This window comes from Nycticebus coucang, chromosome 18 (genome assembly GCF_027406575.1).
Source record: "Nycticebus coucang isolate mNycCou1 chromosome 18, mNycCou1.pri, whole genome shotgun sequence".
NCBI classification, from domain to species: domain Eukaryota; kingdom Metazoa; phylum Chordata; class Mammalia; order Primates; family Lorisidae; genus Nycticebus; species Nycticebus coucang.
Window position 1 is genome coordinate 4,400,118 of NC_069797.1, and position 23,174 is coordinate 4,423,291.

General features: G+C 44.1%; 1 protein-coding gene and 1 long non-coding RNA gene across 5 annotated transcripts in view; both read left to right on the forward strand.

Moving 5' to 3' along the window:
• LOC128570679 (rho GTPase-activating protein 15-like) overlaps positions 1-23,174 on the forward strand; it is a 333,490-nt gene that overhangs the window by 300,066 nt on the left and 10,250 nt on the right. The gene's annotated exons all lie outside the window — the stretch shown is intronic.
• On the forward strand, positions 6,448-9,169 carry LOC128570683 (uncharacterized). The gene is made up of 3 exons (XR_008375603.1): positions 6,448-6,710; positions 6,840-6,964; positions 7,704-9,169. It is a non-coding gene; the product is annotated as an uncharacterized LOC128570683 (long non-coding RNA).

The following is a 23,174-nucleotide window of genomic DNA, read 5'->3' on the forward strand; positions in this document are numbered from 1 at the left end:
GCTTGTATGGCATATAGCAATTTCAGAGTGGCTTGTTTGTATTTTTAAAATGTTTTGTGCCTAAGCTTACATGACTGTTCGTGTATTATATATTCATTAACTAGTGATAATATCAAACACAGTTTAGCAACTTTCTTCCATAAAAAGTAAGTCTTCTCCATATTTTCTCAACAGTATGAACAAAGATTAGGGTATCAACCACAATAGTCACTAACCGACTTGAACATTTACTGTGCCATGTACTGTTCTACTGTAACTGTTTTCCACCTGTAACGTGGACTGTATTGTGCCCCCCTGAAGAGCATATGTTGACGTGCTAACCCTCAGTATGTCAAACTGTGACTGTACGTAGACAAAGGACCTTTAAGGAGGTATTGAAGTTACAATGAGGTCATTAGGGTGAACTCTAATCCAACGTGACGGTTGTCCTTAAATACGGTGGAGATTAGGACATGAACACACAGACACACACAAAGGAATGATTATGTGAAGAGGGATGAAGAAGACAGCCATGTATAAGGCAGGGAGAGGGCTTTGGAGGAAGCCAATCCTGCGGTCATGATCTTGAACTTCCAGCCTCCAGAACTCTAGGAAAATAATTGTTCATGCCACCAGGTCCGTAGTACTTTCTTATGACTTCTCTAGCAAACTACTATAATGTGTAACATTTATTCTTGCCGTAGCCTCAAAAGGCAAGTACTACTGTCTGCGTTTTATAAGAAGAAACCTGAGGCCCAAGGAATTTTATAAGAAGATAAATAACTTGCCCACGATCCACCACAGTGTAATATCCAGCTACCAGGATATGCTGTGCTACCATAAAAATCCCCAAATCTTAGGTGGTTAACACAACAAACGGTTACCACTGACTGATGTGGACAGTGTATCAAGGGTTGGTGAGGGATACTTCTTCCTAGTTTCTCAGGGTCCCAGACTCATGGGCCCTTCATCCCAACCTGTTTCCACAGGCTCCTGAGATCAGGGAAGGGAACATGGTGAACCTATGTTGATTCTGAAGTTTTTGCCTTCTCATTATTTCCTCTTACATTTCCCCTACTAAGGCAAGTCATTAGGGCACATCTGTCTTCAAAGGGCTAAAGGAAGGAAGCATAACCCCACCACGTGCCCAGAAGGAGAGGAAAACCAGGATGTTTATGGATAGCGTCATGGTAGGTACACAGGGCAAGCAAGCTCAGGGTGAACATGTCTTCCCCGATACAGGCGGGGCAGTGTGGGGCAAAAAATTCTCTTCACCTGGAGAGAGGTCTGGTCTCTGGCTTCAGCTACTGGGAGGAAATCTCAAGGTCCCTGGAGTGTCCTGCCTCATCACAACATCGTTATCTGCCTGGGGGCTTTAGCCATGAGACAGTCTAAGAAGGTGATGTATGTTGGGTGCTTTGGGACATGCCATATGACTTCTGAGCTCCTGAGGGGCTGAAGGCTAATGGTCAGCTACACACACACAATGTGATCAAGTTCACAAAAAAGCCTGAACACTTGGGGATCGACTGAGCTTCCTGGGTTGGCGGGACTCTGTGTGTACTGCCTCACCTTGTTGATACTAGGAGGGGAACGTGTTCCCAGGACATGAGACTGCACATCTGGACCTGCTCCAGATTCTGCTCTAGGTGTCTCTTACTTCCGCAGTTCTAATATGCATCCTTTCACTCTAAGAAACTATACTCACTAATGTAACACTTTTCGGAGTTCTGTGAGTCATTTGGTCTTTTCAACCAAAAAGGTGGTTGTGGGAGCCCCTAAATTAATAGCCAGCTGGTCTGAAGTGAGGGCGGCCCTGGGATCCCCTGAACATCTAAGTATTCATCTTTTCCTTTTTTTATTTTTATTTTCATTTTTTAAATATTTATACTTAACATAACACTTTATCCTATTGCTCTGCTGAGACTTTTCCTCCATTTAGAGAAGAGAACCCATCTTTTAGTGGTTGCCACTTCCCTCTTTCCAAATTAGGTATAATTTGACATAGGAGAATTACAAAATTCACTTTTCAGTAATACAATCCAATTTAATTTTTTATACAGCTTGAAACTGAGGGTTACAATACATACATTTGAAAATAAAATGACATCTTTTCACATAACTTATTCTGAACAGTAAAAATTAACTTTATGTACCTGACCGTCAACTTCCATGCAAATGAAGAAGCAACATTGTCAAACAATATATCAATATTCCCAATGATGGTTATTACTGAGGTTTCAATTTCTGACTATCTTACAAAGTTAAAATTTGTTCTCAGAATTTTGTTTTTAAAAACCCTTTTGGAAGTGCTTTTATTTCTTCAGGGTGATGGCAACGTAAATTGTGAAAACAATGTGTAAGGTGTCAAAGATAGTATAAAAATACATACAGATACACAAATATAATAAATATTCCTGTTTTTTTCTGATTCCAAAAGCAGATATCTAGCCATCTTCCTTAAATGGTATCAAAAATCTCCAAAGAGCATCTAGGTAACTGGAATATGCAAAACCACTCTATAAGAAACAGATAAATTGGAAGTAGGGCTTCTGTCACAAACAGGATGGCTATAAAGCAAACAATCTATGGAAACATTCGTATGTTGGAAGTGGCGACAGAAACACAGGTATTTTTCTTGTTGTTTTAAGAACAGCTATTCTGATTTTTATAACCCTAAATTCTAATACATCAAACAAAAGGTATTAACATTTCACTTAAGATCACTCAGCATCCTCAGCTTTCAAAGAAATATAGTAAACACCTTAAAACCATGAAAATAGTGTTAACAAACTATACTCTAAATTAGTATGTGACCCCAAATGTTGGTCTTCTTAACAGGTGATGGGCAAAATCCCAATCGTAGAACAATCTTCAGAAAAGTTGGCATGACACTCATATTCACTCTTCTCCCAAAGAGGATGGGCATGACAGTGGGGCTCCTGGGCCTAAGCATCTGGTTGTAGTATAAAGCAGGAAAGGGGAAATGACCGGACAGGGCTCTCGGAGGGGAAATCACTAAGATACAGCCTGAAAGTACGGCTCAGGAAGGTAGATTTTGTAACTTAGAGTGTGGGTGAGGTAGCCCCCAGTGAGGTCTCATAAGTGGAGGGTAATACTCCCTCATCCCTTGTAGGATTTCATTGTTTGAAAATGATCTTGAAGTTCAGCTTTATCTTGGAGACCACAGTATGTGCTGCCTTTGCCATTTTCCTCCTGCCATTTCTCAATCAATGTCTCATCTCCGGTCCTCTCTGGCAGTTTGGCCCCTAAGAGCTTGGTGGCAAAAGACTGTTAGCATGGCAGAGCCAGACGTGAGCTACTTCCCTCCAGGAAGGCAAAGCTCTAAGAGCAGGCAGGACACACAGGCCCGCTGTCTGCTGCCTCCTCGCCCCACCTCCCTGGTGGCCTCATGGGGCCATTGTCTGCCTCTCCGAGATTATATGTTGGTGGCCTTGTCCTGTGATATTTGTGTGACGCTCATGCCTATGAATGTGGACAGGGAAGAATTGAATTGTATGAGTGTTGGCATGTTGGGAGTGCCAGGCTCAACTTCTTCAAGTTTACGGGCACCCAGCTGTCACTGGAAAGTATGTACTCCCCGCCTCCCCACCCCCACCATCCAGGTCTGCCAGCCCTTAAAGGCAAAAACCTTTTGAAATTGAGGGTCAGCACTTGCAGCCAGACAGTGTTTGTACTGTCCACCTTCAGATAGCAGGGCCCTAGAAAACTTGAAGCAGTTAAGTCCCAACATGCCGCCACTCATACAATTCAATTTCTCCTCAAACATAGGCAGGAGCATCAGACAAGTAACAGGACAAGGCCTCCTACATATCATCTTGGAGAGGCAGACAACGGCCCCATGAGGCCACCAGGGAGGTGGGGTAGGAGGCAGCTGACAGCAGGCGTGGGTTTCCTGTCTGCTCTAAGATGAGAGCTTTGCCCTCATGGAGGGAAGTGGCTCACCCCTGGCTCTGCCATGCTAACAGTCTTTTGCCAGCAAGCCTTTAGGGGCCAGGTGGCAGAGAGTTTGGGAGATGAGGTCTTGACTCGGAATAGAAAGGAGGAAAATGGCAAAGGCATCACACACTGTGATTATATCCTACAAGGGACAAAGCAGCAGGAAATGGAGAAAGAGTCCTCTAAGGCAGTGGTTCTCAACCTGTGCGTCGTGACCCCCAAGAACTGTATTAAAGGGCCACGGCTTTAGGAAGGTTGAGAACCACTGCCCTAAGGGAACTCAGGGAAGAGAGCCACTTCTGATAGTTAAGCCAAGTAAGGAAATGTTTTAGGGATAAGGAGTCTTTCCCAATCCTATCAAATGCACAGACATCCAAGTGGGCTGCACCTTGTAGCTGCCAGCAAAGATGGCTCTCAGGGATTAGTTTTGGCAGCAGGGCCTGGGGTTAGTTTTGGCTTTTTAGCTGGTGGCGCGGCTGCAGAGTTTCCACAGCTTGGGGGAAGGCGTCGCTTGGGAGCTCGGCGTCGTGGCCCATCAGTGGCCTTATATGCAGTCTGGGGACTGGCTCCTGGATTTGACGGGAGAGGAGGTTTCTCACTTGAGGCAAAACTGATGGTCAGCGCTGGCTGGCTGGTGGGGGCTGGGCGTGAGGTGGTCAGGGTGCCGCCCAATGTACGGAAGCCACCGGAGCTGCTGCTGCTGGCTGTCTGAACAGCACTGGGAGGGGACTGGCTGAATCCAGAGGTGGTGACTGTGCTTGATGTATGGTTGGGAGTAAACTTGGCAACCTGGACGATGGAAATCTGGGCTGGGATAAACCTGTCAGCAGAGGCAGGGAGTGCCCCAGAGAGAAAGGGCTGTGCAGCGTAAGTGGTGGCGCTCCTCACGCTGCTCCTGGTGCGGCTCACACTGCTCAGGGGAGATGAGGAAGACACAGCAGGTGCCGCAGAAGATGGAGGTGCCGCAGAAGATGGAGATGCCGCAGAAGATGGAGGTGCCGCAGAAGATGGAGGTGCCACAGAAGATGGAGGTGCCGCAGAAGATGGAGGTGCCGCAGAAGATGGAGATGCCGCAGAAGATGGAGGTGCCGCAGAAGATGGAGGTGCCGCAGAAGGTGGAGGTGCCGCAGAAGGTGGGAGGGGTAGAATGCTCAGCATTCCAGACTGAAATCGTTGCTTGGCGGTGGTGGATGGGGCAGATAGGGCTTGGGATTTAGTAAACGTCTTCGCTGGAAGAGCTACAGGTTCTGGGCTATCCTCAGTCATCTCGACGTCTTCGATGACAGGGGGGGCTGCTGGCGGGTCCACCTCCATCATCTCGACTGTGGAATCGGTGGTGGTGTCAGTGTCTGGTGGGTCCACCTCCATCATCTCGTCTTCAGTCGTGTCTGCCAAAAACTTGTTCAGCCAGTCGAATGAAGCTTTCTTTTCTAAGTCCAGGTGTTTAGCAGTGACTGAATAGCCAGGGTCGGGAGCTGGAGGCAAAGTCAGAGGTTCCCCTCGCGGACAGCGCAGCAGCGGAAACTTCCGTTTTCGTGGCCTAGAGCTGTGAGTTGTAGATGGGGAACTGCAGACGTTTGTGGTCGTTTCTGCAGCCTTCTCTCCCCGGGACTCCTTGTCTGGGACAAGTGGAGTTGAGGAACTGAAATGATGACCCAGCTCTTCTCCTCTTATTTTCTTTGCTGGCCTCAGTTGTGTCTTGGAGCGGGATGAGGAGGGTGAGGAACTGGGGCCGCTTCTCTTCTGGAGCTGTGAGAAGCCTCGGGTAGAGCTGTAGGAGCTGGTAATGGCATTGCGCCTGGGGACAGGGATGCCACATGTGTACGTGCTCGCACAAGATGTGCACGATCTCTTATTCAAGGGGTCCTCTGAGCTCTGGGAATCGGGACCTTTCTTCAGACGCTCAGGCTTAGGCAGCAAAGGAGCCCGGACTCCTTTGGCCACCAGGGGCTCAAGGGCTGAAGGTCCAGTCCCACTGCTGTCATGGCAACTTCTTGTATTTTTCTGGCCATCAGCAAATATTTGGTCTTCCCCCCTCACTATATTTTCCATCCTGTCTTTGAGGGCACTTGGGTCTGAGACGTCGCGTGATAGTGAGGACAGTGCTGAGCTGATCACCTGCTCCCGTCCTGCAGAACGAGTCCATTTTCTGTCAAGATGGGGGATCCTCACAGTCCCCAGGCGGCCCATCCACCGGAAATGATGAACAGGTAGCCGGGTCTTCTTCTTGGGGAAGCCATCCCAGCACACCCTGGGAAGTACCCCCACATGGGAATACCCGGGCTGTCGAAGGGGATCCCATCTTCGAGGTACCATCATGGAGTGCCTTGAGGACATCCCACTGTCCCTGTGGCAAGGCCTCCTGGAGGCCGGGAGCAGAGGAGTGGGGAGCAAGGGGTAAACATGGCGGACAGGATGGGCCACCCGGGCTGGAGGTGAGGGCCGGGCGGGAGGTGAGGGCTGGGCGGGAGGTGAGGGCTGGGCGGGTGGGCTGCGGTCAGGCCTCTCCTGCGGGTCCCCGCCCTCCTGAGCTGGCGCAGGCTGCTGCGGGCCAGATTTGTCCAGATAACTGCCCATGAGGGCAGTTCAGCAGAGTCAGGTCCTTCGAATAGGGTCCGCTACTCTGGGAGGTTTGTGTTGACTACAGACTTTGCCAAGGTGAAGGGATCAGTGTGTTCGCTGACGTTCCGTGTTCTGAGCAGCGCGTTCTGAGTTCCAGCATCAGGAGCCTCCATGACCAGCCTGACCTGAGCACCTACAGGCAGCACCAGGTAGAGCAGGAGGGCAGGAGGTGGAGCAGTAGTGGAGGAGAAACACCCGGGACGGCCCTGACACTCGCTCTCGGCCTGTATATGTGCAATGTTGTCCATCTTTTCCACATGTGATGCTGGTGTTGACAGCATGGGTACTACAAGAGGGCATACACACTACTCAGACTATGATGAAATTAATGGCCTGATTCTTCACCCTTGTTGGTATCCACCATCTCAGCCATGCAACTTTGCACTGCTCTACTACTCAGCAGGTGGGTGTAATCTTCCAACCCCGAGCTCAGCATGTGTCTGGCTTTGGTCAATAGGAAATCAGCCAAAATGCAAGCTGCTGTGAAGGTATCATTTGGCCTACTGACCTTGACTTTCTGTCATCCCTGGGAAGACATATGGGGTCCAGCCATCTAGTCTGTGTAGGATGAGGGATTTGTGACACTGAGCTGCCCTAGCCAAGGCCAGATGAGAGCACATCTCCTAGGAAGCCTGCTGATGCACAAGAAATATTCATTGTTCAATATCCCTGTGTTCTGTGGTTATTTGTTATGCAGCTACAGCTAACTGCCTTATATTCTAATTAGTTAGGCTCCTTGGGTAGTGCACCAGCCCCATACACTGAGGATGGCAGGTTTGAGCTCTGCCCCAACCAAACTGCAACAAATAATAGCTGGGTGTGGTCGCAGACACCTCTAGTCCCAGCCACTTGGGAGGCTGATGCAAGAGAATCACCTAAGCCCAGGAGTTGGAAGTGCTGTGAGCTGTGATGCCGAGGCAATCTACCAAGGGGAATAAAGTAAGACTATGTCTCAAAAAAAGAAAAAGTCACTTTTAAACACTCTTTTCTTTAAACATCCCCCTCCACTTTCAGAAATAACACATTAGAAGCTGAGTGAAGATTGCCTCAATCTATCCCGTTCTCTTTTTTCATTTTATCTTACACTATGACTCTTCTTTCAAACTATGACTTACTCTTACTAACACTTACTATTTTTTCAGCAGGTCAAGTGCTGACCCAGCACCCCTTTGCACCAGTCTTTCAAACCCTGGCCACACTAACTAATCAACCTGATTGCTGTTTATGCCAAGATCTAGACCATGCAAAGCAACCTGAATTCATTTTCATCCCTGCTGATGTCAGTGCCTGGTGGAACCAATCTGGAAAAAGCATGAATGATAATATGTGGTATCCACAGCCAGAGAAGAAGCAACATACGACTTCACCTGCTGGTGAGACAACTGGTCTGTAAAAACTGTGGAGATATCTTTTGCTCAGGGACACATAACAACCTGATATGTGAATATGCCAGTGAAGAGGACAAGACATGACAATCCCCAGGCTGGAAGGTCACAGGTTCTAACCTGACTGTCTATAAATAATACTGGTCTTTTTATCTTGTGTGGTAATAAGGTATACAAATGGTTCCCACTCAAATGGTTAGGATGCTATAGTCTTGGCTATCTGACACGCTCTATTACCAAGTATTCCACTTTAAATTCCAGTCAAATTACAATCTTGGGCTCTGTTGCTCATAAGGTTGTACCTTATGAACATACAAAATGTGACATTATAAAAAATCCCCTTGTATATCATAACTCAAAGTTCTTTTCAATGCTCAGGATCCTTTATTCAGCATTTGGAACTTAACAGAATTGAAAGTGCAGTCATAAATCTCTCCATGGTAATAGAATAAGAGCTAAACATCACCATGTGGGCATTGGGAACACTTCAAGCAGAGATTAACAGCCTAGCATCTGTTGTAATTCAAAATCACCACATCCTGGATGCTTTGATAGCTCAACAAAGAAGAGCTTGTGCTGTTATTTGGGGGAAAATGTTGTTTTTGCATAAATCAGTCAGGGAAAACAGAGACTGATCTACATCTCTTAAAGAACAAGATAAACATTCTTCATCAAATTAATGAAGTGAAACCATTCTATTGAACTGACCTTTTCCCAGGAATGGGAGACTGGTTTAATGGGGGTATGAGGAAATGTGCTTAGATCTGTTCTTTTCTGCTTATTCATTCTCATCCTAATTTATAGTCTCTTTTTTTTTGAGACAGAGTCTCACTATGTCACCCTTGGTAGAGTGTTGTGGCATAACAGATCACAGCAGCCTCAAAATCTTGGGCTGAAGCAATTCTCTTGCCTCAGTCTCCCAAGTAGCTGGGACTACAGGTGCCCACCACAATGCCTGGCTATTTTTGTTGTTTTTGTTGTCACAGTTGTCATTGTTACCTTAGCCAGCCAGGCTGGGTTCAAACTTACCAGCCTCAATGTATGTGTCCGGTGCCTTACCCAAGGCAGGTATGGGTGCCACCTCTAATTTATACTATTATATGTCTTATCAAACATCTTATCTTATTACTAAATTGCTAACCTGCTTTCTCTCTCTCTACATTTACCACCTCAGCTCTTAATGTTTGAAACTTCTAGGGAAGTTCCAGACCAGAGAAATGAAGGAGCTAAGGAAATTTCACCCTCAAATATAATTCCTTGGTATATATATATATATATATATATATATAATGAATTAAAAGGCAATTCATGATCAGAAAGCACTGGCCTCCCCTCTATAAAACCCAAGTACCCTGATTTAAAATCAGAAAAGGCTGCTGGCCTCCTTATCACATGCTAATAGATCTGGCTCCAGGGTCATTTGAAGCTCAATACCTCTCACATTAGTTTACAAATCAATCTGTTTCCACTCATCTACACTCTCCCGCCATAGCAACCACTTGATACATGTATACTTTCCAGTTTCTCTCCTCTCTTCTTTCTAAAAAGCATCTTTAAAAGTCACTGACCATCACTGAGACTTTGGATACTCATTCTTATGCTTCCCCCCATTCACGTGGTATTTGGAAATAACCTTTCTCTTATTGTTGCAGAAAGACAAGGCCCAAAGGAGAGAAAGAGCACCCAAACACCACATTTATAAGAGGAAGGGCTTTATTCACCAGCTGGGAGCTTATAGAAGAATTCCAAACAGCCGTGCTCCCTGACTGCCTTGGTCTTTCTCTTTTTATTGACAGTCAAAAAGTTCCACCCCACAGGTACCCTTCTCATTGGCCAGTTTGAATCAAGCGGGAGATGCTATTCCACCCTTACAGAACTACAGGATTTCACAGAACTTAGAAATTTCCAAGTTTCAGGAAGTTAAGTTTATAAATTCCCAAGAGCTGAGTCACCGTGGAGCAGACCCTGCATATGTATCCTGGTGGTCTCCTTGAGAAGACCTGTTCTTCTAGACCTCACCCTTCGCGGCTATCCTCTCTCATTCCCCTCTTTTGAGATTCCAAGATATTTTAATTTGAGGTCTCACTATCAGCTTGTTTCTGCAGGTGCCAAGATTAGTTACTTTTCAGCACTGAGGTTTTAGGGACTGTGACTCTTCTTGGGTTCTCTACTCGGGCCTTAATAGTACCATGGTGGTGGGCTAATATATATATGAGTTTTTACGTTTCCCTGTGACATTCCCCCACTTTTCCAAAGTTCAAAGTCCAAAAAGTCCCTTGAGGAGTTTCCTCAAGCTTCAGCTGTGCATTGACCAGCCAGCTCCCAGTATGTGGCTGGAGCATGGCATGTTGATTGTTTCAAAAGTTACCTTTACTTTCCAAGAAGCAGTGAAGCCCTAGTCAGCCAGCTATGATGATTCCAGGTATTTCTTTCACCTTTACTGCTGTGCATGTGGTCAGGATGATGGTGTAAAGTTCTTTCTACCTTGGTTTCAGGGGGACCAGGTTCTGATTCCAGACCTAGACTGGGTCCCCTTGATCCTCCAGAGAGAAAGGATGTACAGACAGAAAAGACTAAACAGAACACAGTTAATTATCCCAGTGGAGATTTTCCTTGTTACTCTTTCTAGGGTTTTTATCTATTCAGTTCAGACTTTTCTAGTTCTTTTAGGAGTTCCTGCTAAATTGCAGAGAATTGACAGAGACCTCTTTGAACAACACCAGTGGCAAGGCCTGCATCCAGTTAAGCTTTGCTTCCTAGCAGAGTTTACCAATTTCTGCTTTTATGGTCCTGTTCATACACTTTATCCTGTATAAGCTTTGAGGCCTATAAATTATTTAAAGCTTTAGCTTATTATTTGCACTAGTTCTGTTATGAAGGCTAGCCCATTATCAACTTTTAAACAGAGTGGTAACTTAAACCATGGGATGATTTCTCCGGGTAATACTTTACTACTTTAGGAGTCCTTTTTATCCCAGTGGGAAAGGCTTTTACCTATTCCAAGTCTGCTAGACCATCACCAGCCAGTACTTGTTCCCTCTAAACCTGGGCATTTCAGTAAGGTCTACCTGGAAGTCCTTGAAGGGCGTTGCTCCATACGAGTGGGTTCCTTGGGGTACTGTTAGTCCTTGGCACGCGTTGAACTGGCTGCTGGTGATACACTGTAGACTGACAGTTTTGGCCAGGGATGCCAGGTGGGAGATGTAGAAGTACTGGCTCAGCAAATTTATCAAACACTCTTGTCACCACGGTGGCTCCTAGAATCTGGGGGACTGCTACTTGTCCATCTGGCATCTTTATTCATTGTCCCTCTGCTTCCTGGCTCCCTTCTGCTGCCAAACATTCCCTCTCCTCCCTGGAGTAGATAGAGTGAGTTCCGGGACCCATGGGATGAGGGGAGCCACTTGCGACACCTGGTATGGCTGGGAGGCAGCCCTTTTTGTCTCAGTACTAAACCCAGTGTCCCTTTAGTGATGATGGAAGCATTTCTTTGATGTCCACAACAGTGCATAACTGCCACTTTTTGGGGATTCCATACTGCCTCTCGCGATTGGAGCATTTCTTACTGATACATAATGTCCTTTTTTCCCAGAATTTAATAGTCCCTTCTCCTTGTACAATGCCCTGCGTACTTGGAGAGTCAGAAAAGCATTCAAATTTTTCCCTTGACTTAGTTCTAAGGCTCCAGTCAAGGCAATGAACTCAGCCTTCTGAGCCAATGTTCCTTGGGGTAGGGGCTTAGTCTCTGTTAAGGTAACCGCTGCATACCCAGCCCTCCACTCACCTTGCACTGTCATGTAACTGCTTCCATCTGCATACAAGTCCCAATCTGCATCTGTCCAGGGCTGGTCACGCAAGTCAGGTCTGCTAGAGTACACATTATCTATAACTTCCGTAAGGTTACGCTCAGTCTCTCTTTCACTGACTGGAAGGAGCGTGGCTTGTTTCAGAGTGTTGCATTAGAGAGCCAAAAATGTCCCTTAGTGTCCATTAAATTGACCACAGAGTGGGGTACTTTCACTCAGATCCTGTCCTAGAGTCAGCTTGTCAGCTTCTTGCACAAGGAGAGCAGTAGCGGGTAGAGCCCGTAAGCATGGTGACCATCCTTTTACCACTCCATCCAACTGCTTAGAGAGGTAAGCTACAGGCCTTGGCCAGGACCCAACCAGCTGGGTTAACACACCCACAGCCATTTTATCTCTCTGAGACATACAGAGTAAAGGGTTTGGCCAAGTCTGGCAGTCCCAATGCAGGTGCAGCCATCAGCCTCACCTTTAGCTGGGAGAAGGCACATTCCTGTTCTCCTTCCCACTCCAAGGGCTCTTCCTTCTCTTCTTTAGTTGCGTCATACAAGGGCTTAGCTAAGACAACAATGTTGGGGATTCAAATATGACAGAAGCCGACCGGGCCTAAGAATTTCCAAACCTGCTTTTGGCTCATGGGGCTGAGGAGGCAATTAATGACCTGCCTCCATTTTGTGCCTAGATACCTCTACCCCTGCTTGACAGTAAATCTTAGATAACGTATTTGCTGCCGGCAAATCTGGGCCTTCCATTTGGATACTTTATAGCCACATACCTCTAGATGTCATAAAAGATAGTCCATGCCTTGGGTGCAGCCCTCCTGGGTAGGGTGTCCTGAAAGGAGGTCATCGACATATTGGAACAGCACACATTCTAATTCCTCAGCTGGGAATTTCTGGAGGTCACAAGCCAGCGCTTCTCCAAAAATCGTGGGTGTTTTGAACCCCTGTGGCAACCTGGTCCATGTGCACTGTTTCCATGTCTGGTCTCTCCCACTGGAAAGAAAACAGCCTCTGGCTTCCCAGAGCCAGCCTTATACTGAAAGATACATCTTTTAAGTCCAGACAAATGGGCCGCTTGGCTTCTGCTGACAGTAGATTCAACAGAGTATGTCTCATTTTATAAGTTGACAGTACAGACAAGGCTGGGATCTAAATACAGGTGGACCACAGCCTCTTTTTTCTCCTTTTAAACTATTTTTCTCTCTCCAATTTCTCTCTTTACTAAAGGCAAATTATAGTAGAACTAACTTATTTGCCAAAATAAACTGTACCTTCAGTATATGGGGTCTGATTATTTCCATAAAGTGCAGTAAGAATAATTAATTATTAGCCATCTAGGCTCTTCTTTCCTTTAAAATTGGCTTTGCTGGAACCTTTTATAAGGAATGTCAGGCTGGACTTTTTGAAAGCCTTTCAGAGCCCAAGTTTTATCTGTGCCATTAGATACCTGTATGTATTGGGTAAATCCCTCTTCTCTTGAGGTCCCCAAGCACATTTCGATTCCTGGACCCGTCAGCAAGCGACCTTCATTACTTACCAGAGATCAGGAAATGTTACTGATGGGTATCTGGCCAGTTTTCCAAAGGGCTTTTTTTATTGGCCTTATAAAGTCAACCTTAATTCTTTAATGCAGTCTGGACACCTCTGGAAATGCTATTCCAGCCAAAGCCTTGGTAAAATAATGAGTGCCTTCATCATGTCATATAGAACAAAACAGATTCTTATTGAACTTATGAAAATAACTGTATTGTCAGAAATTAAGAATACATACAAATGGCTTGCAAATTCCAGAGAAAACAAGGAGAGAGAAAAATACATGTTTCAAACTCTGCTCATAAGTACACACATTGCTTGAAAAACTACAAATAGCTCAAAAGACAGAAAATTATTTCTTGACTTCTGGAAAACAGAACACAGAAAGAATCAACAATATTTTGACCAAAAAGCCATTTCAAACTAGCCCAGATCCGCTTAACCGATTTCTATTCTGTTGAGTTAGGTTAGCAATACTCATAGACATGTTAACTTTCCAATGAACGTTCTAAAAATCTGCTTTTTAGTCTGGCGGTATTCAATTTCCAAAGACATCAGGAATTTGAATTTGAGAGAATTTGTCAGCCTCTCTTAATATTTTTTTTTCTTTTTAGGATAAACTTTGGACTCAGCCAGTTACATTAAAAAATACTTTCTTTTTTAGATGAATTAAAATTATTACCAACAATATATGTTAGGACAGACCAATGTCTTATACATTAGGACAGACCCATGCTTTATAATATTGGAACATATATATAACCATAACCTACATAAAATTAATCACCATTTCATATTTGACAATGTTTCCTATATATTTTGAATAAATCAAATAAGTTTAATTTGTTTTCCCATGACTTTCAGTGGTCTTAATATTTCAAGAAGACTAAATTTAAAGTTGTGTTTTTTTTTTGCTGTTGGCCTTGGCCAAGTTTGAACCCACCAGTCTCAGTGCATGTGGCCAGCGTTGCAACCACTGCCCTTTGGGCTCCAAGCCCCAGATTTAGAGTTTTTATTTTGAAAGTTTTGTCAAATATCAAAGGCCTAAAAAATTTGTTTAAAGAAAATTACAAGCCAAAAGATTTTAAAGGAAATAAATAGTCAACTGGATCATATGTAAATTCTTTCACAAATTCTCTTTTATGAGCTTCATTTAACCTACACAGACCACTTACAAACATTCTAAACTTTCTTTAACTTTTTCCCTGCCTTTCACTTTCTTATACAACCATTCTGTTTTCAGTGCAAATTTTATCACACAAGATTCTTTCTTTACATAATGCCATTCTCCTTTCTGTTTAATTTCTCTTACTCAAAAACTCACTTCCCACAAAACAGGATCCCAGTTTACCATGAAGTCACCCATTCACTCGGCCAAACTGATAACTAGAAGGTTTAAAAGGCAAGAATCTTATTCTTTGACAAAGATTCAGTTTCCACAACAATTTAAACAACCAAATTATTACATTTTACAAATGGGAGACATTTTATGAGATATAAGATTGATACAGGATTTTCCCACTCTGGAAAGGGAACCCCCATTTTTCAGGCTCAGGTGAGCTTAGACATCAGACTCCCATCTCCAGGCACAAACCCTCCGAGCCCCAGCAAGGTCATAAACAAAGCAGCCGAAATCTTTTGGAAGGCTCCACCCTAAGGAGCACACACCTTAATCCCCTCTCCAGACAAAAACTGCAACAAAGACCTAATAACCTTGCCCAGGGTGAGGCGCTGCATTGATTCATTTGATAGAACACCCTTTCAGTTTGTAAAGTTATTTTTCCATCTACCAAGTCCTGGACAAAATATCTCTCAGAGATAATTATTTACCCCTAGAAAAAGGACTTATGCAGGGAACCTCCAACCTGGGCCTCCTCCCCACTTCCAGAGGCTGTTCACCTTGGAAACCTGTTGCTTATATGGATACAGCCTCATTCAGCATGAAATTTACACTCTCTTCCCCATATTTCCAAGGGCCATCCAGAGCTCACTGGACTGCCTAAACCACAACACTTTTCAAGGCCCAACCCCTCTGCCAATAGCTCTGGCACTCTCCACTCTCACTGCGTGCCCCTCAGTCCAACAAAATGCCATTTTATCACTGATCTGTGGCCCGCTGGCACAATTCTCAAATTACTGAGACCAAACACTCACTGAAGAAATTCCGGTAACAAAAATACAACAACATTCTTTCTAATGTCTTTTCATACCCCCCCCCCCCAAGTCCCACATGGCCAAGTCAGGAAGATTGTTCAAGTCACCACCAAAGACAGAAAGCAGAAAACCTGGAACTTCCAGTTTCTCTCATAATAGCCAGGAGGCAAAGTTGGAGCAGGAAAGAAAGGCACACTCACACATTTGTTTCACCCCATGAATGGAGGGGGGGTGAACCCCACCTATTGTTACCCATCTCGGTCTTTCTCAAAGCACTCACTTGCACACAATTCCAACCCAATTCTTTTTTCTTTTATTAAATCATAGCTGTGTACATCAATATAATCATGGGGCATCATTCACTAGCTTCACAGACCATTTACCAAGTTTCACATATACCCTTGTAAGATGCACCGCTGGTGTAATCCCACCAATACCCTTCCCTCTACCCCCCTCTCCCCTCCCTCCTCCCTCCTCTCCCTATCCTCCTTCCCCCTATTCTTAGGTTGTAACTGGGTTATAGCTTTCATGTGAAAACCCTAAATTAGTTTCATAGTAGGGCTGAGTACATTGGGTACTTTTTCTTCCATTCTTGAGATACTTTACTAAGAAGAATATGTTCTAGCTCCATCCATGTAAACATGAAAGAGGTAAAGTCTCCATCTTTCTTTAAGGCTCCATAATATTCCATGGTGTACATATACCACAATTTATTAATCCACTCGTGGATCGATGGGTTACTTGGGCTTCTTCCATGACTTAGCAAATATGAATTGGGCTGCAATAAACATTCTGGTACAAATATCTTTGTTATGATGTGATTTTTGGTCTTCTGGGTATATGCCCAGTAGAGGGATTACAGGATCGAATGGCAGATCTGTTTTTAGATCTCTAAGTGTTCTCCATATCTCTTTCCAAAAGGAATGTATTAATTTGCATTCCTACCAGCAGTGCAAAAATATTCCCTTTTCTCCACATCCGCGCCAACATCTCTGGTCTTGGGATTTTGTGATATAGGCTAGTCTCACTGGAGTTAGATGGTATCTCAAAGTAGTTTTGATTTGCATTTCTCTGATGATTAAATATGATGAGCATTTTTTCATATGTCTGAAGGCCGCGCGCCTGTCTTCTTCAGAGAAGTTTCTCTTCAAATCCCTTGCCCAGCCTGCGATGGGATCCCTTGTTCTATTCTTGATAATGTGTTTGAGTTCTCTGTGGATTCTGGTTGTTAAATCTTTGTTGGAGACATAACCTGCAAATATCTTCTCCCATTCTGAGGGCTGTTTGCTTGCCTTACTTACTGTGTTCTTGGCTGTGCAGAAGCTTTTTTGTTTGATCAAGTCCCAGTAGTGTATTTTTGAAGCTGCTTCAATTGCCCGGGGGGGTCCTCCTCATAAAATACTCGCCCAGACCTATATCTTCAAGGGTTTTCCCTGCACTCTCCTCTAGTATCTTTATAGTTTCATGTCTTAAGTTTAAATCTTTAATCCAGTGAGAGTCTATCTTAGTTAATGGTGAAAGGTGTGGGTCCAGTTTCAGTCTTCTACAGGTTGCCAGCCAGTTCACCCAGCACCATTTGTTAAATAGGAAACCTTTTCCCCACTGAATATTTTTAATTGGCTTGTCAAAGATTAAATAACGGTAAGTAGCTGGGTTCATCTCTTGGTTCTCTGTTCTTTTCCAGACATCTACTTCTTTGTTTTTGTGCCAATACCATGCTGTTTTGATCACTATTGATTTGTAGTGTAGTCTGAGGTCTGGTAGCGTAATTCCTCCTGCTTTGTTTTTATTTCTGAGTAATGTCTTGGCTATTCGAGGTTTTTTCTGATTCCATATAAAACGAAGTATTGTTTTTTCCAGATCTTTAAAGTATGACAGTAGAGCTTTAATAGGGATTGCATTGAAATTTTATGTTGCTTTGGGAAGTATGGACATATTAACTATGTTGATTCTTCCCAGCCGTGAGCATGGTATGTTTTTCCATTTGTTAATATTTTCGGCTATTTCTTTTCTTAGAGTTTCATGGTTTTCTTTATAGAGATCTTTCACATCCTTTGTTAGATAAATTCCCAAATATTTCATCTTCTTTGGGACTACTGTGAATGGGATAGAGTCCTTAACTGTTTTTTCAACTTGACTATTGTTGGTATGTATAAAGGCTACCGATTTATGAATGTTGATTTTGAAGCCTGAGACGCTGCTATATTCCTTGATCACTTCTAAGAGTTTTGTAGTAGAGTCCCTAGTGTTTTCCAGATATACTATCATATCATCTGTGAAGAGCGAAAGTTTGATCTCTTCTGACCCTATATGGATACCCTTGATCGCCTTTTCTTCCCTAATGGTGGTGGCTAAAACTTCCATTACAATGTTTAAAAGCAATGGACATAATGGGCAGCCTTGTCTGATTCCTGATCTGAGTGGAAATGATTCCAATTTACCTGCATTCAATATGATATTGGCTGTGGGTTTGCTGTAGATGGTCTCTCAGTTTAAGAAATGTCCCTTCTATACAGATTTTCTTAAGTGTTCTGGTCATGAAGGGATGCTGGATATTATCAAAATCTTTTTCTGCATCGATTGAGAGAATCATATGGTCTTTGTTTTTTAATTTATTTATGTGCTGGATTACATTTATAGATTTACGTATATTGAACCAGGCTTGAGACCCTGGGATAAAACCAACTTGGTCATGATGTATAATTTGTTTGATGTGTTGTTGGATTCTGTTTGTTAGGATCTTGTTGAATATTTTTGCATCCATATTCATTAGTGATATCGGTCTGTAATTTTCTTTTCTTGTTGGGTCTTTTCCTGGTTTGGGGATCAGGGTGATGTTTGCTTCATAGAACGTGTTAGGTAGTCTTCCTTCTTTTTCTACGTTTTGGAAGAGGTTGAGTAATATAGGTACTAATTCCTCTTTAAAAGTTTGGTAGAATTCTGACATGAAACCATCTGGCCCCGGGCTTGTCTTTTTAGGGAGGTTTTGTGTGGTTGATACTATTTCCGAACTTGATATGGGCCTGTTCAACATTTCCACTTGATTCTGGCTAAGTGTTGGAATGTGACGTGCTTACAAGTATCGGTCAATCTCCTTCAGATTTTCATGTTTCTGAGAATACAGTTTCTTGCAATATTCATTAGGGATTTTTTTTTGATTTCTAAGGAGTCTGTTTCATCTTTGCTGTTTCTGATTGATGAAATTAGAGATTTTACTCTTTTTTTTCCTGATTAGGTTGGCCAAAGGTTTATCTATTTTATTGACCTTTTCGAAAAACCAGCTTTTTGAATTATTTATCTGTTGTATCATCCTTTTGTTTTCAATTTCATTTAATTCTGCTCTAATTTTGGTTATTTCTTTTCTTCTACTGGGTTTGGGGTTGGAATGTTCTTCCTTTTCCAGTTACTTGAGATGTCCCATTAAGTTGCCTCTCTTTCTGTTCTCTTGAGGAAGGCTTGCAGTGCTATAAATTTCCATCTTAGAACTGCTTTTGCGGTGTCCCGGAGGTTCTGATAGTTCGTGTCTTCATCGTTGTTTCATTCCAAAAAATTGGCGATTACTTTTTTTTTTTTTTTTCGTAGAGACAGAGTCTCACTTTATGGCCCTCCATAGAGTGCCGTGGCTTCACACAGCTCACAGCAACCTCCAACTTCTGGGCTTAAGCGATTCCCTTGCCTCAGCCTCCCGAGTAGGTGGGACTACAGGCGCCGGCCACAACGCCCGGCTATTTTTTGGTTGCAGTTTGGCCAGGGCCGGGTTTGAACCCGCCACCCTCGTTTTATGGGGCCGGCGTCCTACCGACTGAGCCACAGGCGCTGTCCGGCGATTTCTTTCTTAATCTCATCTCTGATCCAGCTATCATTCAACATAAGGCTATTTAACTTCCATGTTTTTGTATCAGTATGCAGATTCCTGTTGTTACTCAGCTCAAGTTTTATTCCATGGTGGTCCGAGAAGAAGCATGGAATAATTTCTATTCCTTTAAATTACTGAGGTTAGACTTGTGACCTAAGATGTGATTGATTTTGGAGTAAGTTCCATGGGCTGATGAGAAGTATGCGTATTCAGTTTTGTTGGGATGAAATGTTTTGTAGATGTCTGCTAAATCCAAATGTTGGATGGTTAGGTTTAAATCTAAGATTTCTTTGCTCAGCTTCTTGTTGGAGGAAGGATCAATCCAACACTGCCAAAGAAGTGTTGAAATCTCTGACTATTTTGGAGCTGGAGGAAATAAAGTTGCTCATGTCTGTTAGATTTTCTCTTATAAATTGAGATGCATTCTGGTTGGGTGCATAGATATTAATAATTGATATCTCATCATATTGAGTATTACCCTTAACAAATATGAAGTGACCATTCTTGTCCTTCCTTACTTTTGTTGATTTAAAGCCTATTGTATCTGCAAATAAAATTGCAACACCTGCTTTTTTCTGATTACCATTTGCCTGAAATATGGATGATCATCCTTTCACCCTGAGTCTGTATTTGTCTTTTAGGTTAAGATGTGACTCTTGTATGCAACAAATATCTGGCCTGAGTTTTTGTATCCAGTCAGCTAACCTATGCCTCTTTAGAGGACAGTTTAAGCTGTTCACATTAATGGAGAATATTGATAAGTCTGGTGAAGTTTTGGGTATCGAGTTTTTCAAAAGTCCAGTGGGCACTTTTAATCCTTTTGCCAGTGTGGAAATTGGAATTTGATCCGAAGTTTCTGAGTGAGTTTACTTTTGTGGTATAGGATTGGGTTAGGCATTATGGAAGATAGGTCTGAGAATATCGTGAAGAGCTGGTTTTGTTATGGCAAATTTCTTCAACATATGACTGTCATTCAAGTATTTAATTTCTCCGTCATAAATGAAACTCAGTTTAGCTGGATACAAGATCCGGGATTGAAAGTTATTTTGCTTTAGGAGGTTAAAAGTCAGTGACCACCTTCTTCTGGCTTAAAAAGTTTCAGCAGAGAGATCTGCAGTCATTCTAATATTCTTCCCTTTCAAGGTAATGGTTTTCTTTCTCCTGGCAGCTTTGAGGATTTTCTCCTTCATATTAACTTTAGTGAAGTTAATTATGATACGCTTGGGGGATGTCTTATTGGAGTTGAGTCATGCTGGGGTTCTGAAGCTGTCTCCTATCTGAATTTCAGAATCTCTTGGTATGTCTGGAAAATTCTCTTTCATAATTTCATGCAGAAGGGCCTCTGTGCCCAGCGAGGCCACTTCATCTGTTTCTGGAACTCCAAATTTCGGATATTCACTTTCTTTGAATTATCCCAGAGCTCTCGGAGACAATGATCCATTTTTGCTCTCCATTTCTCTTCCTCTTTGTGAGTTTGGGAGCGTATAAAGGCTTTATCTTTAATGTCAGAAATTTTTTTTTTCTCCTTGCTCCATTCTGTTGCTGAGGGATTCTACTGTATTTTTCATATCTTTGAGGGCTGCAATTTATTGCTTCAGTGTGTCTAAGTCTTTGGTGGTTTTGTCTTAAATTCTTGAGACAACTTTTGATTTTCTCCTCGAATTCCCAATTCCACTTTGTTAATCTTGTCTGCAATCCAAATTCTGAATTCGATTTCTGACATCTCAGCCAGTTGTTTATGAATAGGATCTTCAATTACATCTGCCATATCTTTCCTTGGGGGGGGGCGGTTTGATCTATTCTGGTTATTCATGTTACCAGAGTTTTTCTGCTGATTCTGCCCCATGGTTGTTTTACTCCCTTTGATTTTTCCCCCCTGGGGCTTTGTTGAGGGCCTGTACAGTGTTGTGGCCTGAGAAACTGAGACCCTGTCTGGTGTGGTGGGGCTAACTGGTTCTGTCTTGTTTTCAGTTGGTTTCTGTTCCACCCTAGTGAAACAGATACTCTAGATTGAAGTCTCAGCTGCGGAGAAATATCAGCAATTAAGTCACCCCACCCCACCCCCACCAGCAAACAATTGGAAAAGGAAAGTCAAACCTTCCTACCACGGTGCACCCAGGGCGCCACCTGATTTGTCCTCAGGCGATTGGTTCAGTTCAAAAAGTCCAAATCAGTTCTCTCAGTCTGCACCTGTCTCGGGTGAGAGTTTAAGAGGTCTGTGGGAACTGAATCACAGGGGTCTGGTGACTACTCTGGTGTGGCTTTCTCCAGTGCTGCGTGGACTCAGGAGGAGCCACCCAGGCAATAGATCAGTCTGGGAAGGTTGATGCCTCCTTCCCCACCTTGCACCGCTGTCACACCCAGTCACTGATAGCCCTGCAGTTGGCTGACCCAATTGCCTATAGTGAATCGGTACTCCAGGAGTTTGTACCTGCCTGAATCACAAGGAAGTCTGCCAGGCCACTGTGTTCTGCTTCTCTCTAGCAGAAGGAGGTGAGGCCTGACAACCTTGGGCGCTTGATGAAGGTTGGGGGGTTTTCACTCAGGTCCAGACTCGCCCCTGATTAATGTTACTGACAGAACAGAATAGAACAACTCTGCGGTTCCCCTGCAGAAGAGAAGCTGAATTGAGTTCCAAATTAGCTTGTCTTTGCTCTTGTATTGTCTATAGGCTGATGATCCCCTGAGGTCCAGGTGCATCTTAGGTTTAGTATAGCAGACCTCTGCGTCAGCCCCACTCTGGGAGTTTCCCCCGTTTGCAAGTTGGAGTTGCCTAAGGCAAATCCTATACTCACAGTCTCTGGTTGCCCAGGGAGACAGGGGGTGTGGCTTCAGAGTAATTGGTAATGAACCATATTGCTAGCAAAAGAGGGCTGCTGCTTTATGGCTCAGGCAACTGCTGCTCCTGTGTAGCTCCCTTCCGGCCAACCATCCTCTCTCTGCTCCTGTACCCCAGAGTCTGCACTGACCAGCTACAGCCCAGCACTGTCTACACCCCTTGAGCAATCGCCTAAGAGTCTGAACCCCTGGGGGACAGGCCTCTAGACCTTGGAGGGAGAGCAGAGGGGAGCACGCAGAACGCTGGGAGCCTGGGGTTGCGGGCAGAGAACACACACAGCTTTACACAGTTTTATGCCTGGCCGTATTGTCACCAGAAGACAGCTGTCACACTGTGCCTCAGGGAACTGCCACTCTGGTGCAGTACCCTCTCTGCTGACCAGGACTGGTCTCCAGACCTCACTGTGAGTGAAGGGGAGTGCTGGGAGTTCAGAATTCCAGGTAGATACTATATACAGTTTATACAGTTTTATGCCTGGCAGGAGGACGCCGTGACACCCTAGTAGGGGAGGTAGGTCAAGTTTTTAGAGGGTCTCTCCCGTGGTGTGTAGTGGGAGGACCTTTGAACTCTTCCCCATTGTTTGTGGGGCTCTCCGAGCCGTTCTCATGGGGGAGGGGACTCCCATCTGCTTGGTGATGGATTTTGTACCTTTTGTTTGTATCCTTGTGGTCGCAGCTTGCCTCAGTGGGGTTGATGTGCGTTCTTCAACCTTCTCTCTTAGTGCAGCTCAAATCCACCAGGTTACTTGCTGAATTTTTGTCCTTAAACTCTCCTACTTGACGGGAGCCTCTGTGGAAAGCTGGCTTCAGTCAGCCATCTTGTCTCCTCCCCCCTCCAACCCAATTCTTAACCTGGACAGCTTCGATTTCCCACTCAAGCTGCTACTTAGCCATAGGAGGCAAACCAACACTCCCCTAGGCCCTGTGAAGGGAGGTCCAACTCCACCCTCGGAGTTCTTTCAGTCACACCACATCCACACACTCTCACATACCTCTCAACAGACCTGTCAACAATCTAATGCCCAAGGAGTTGATCAGGCTC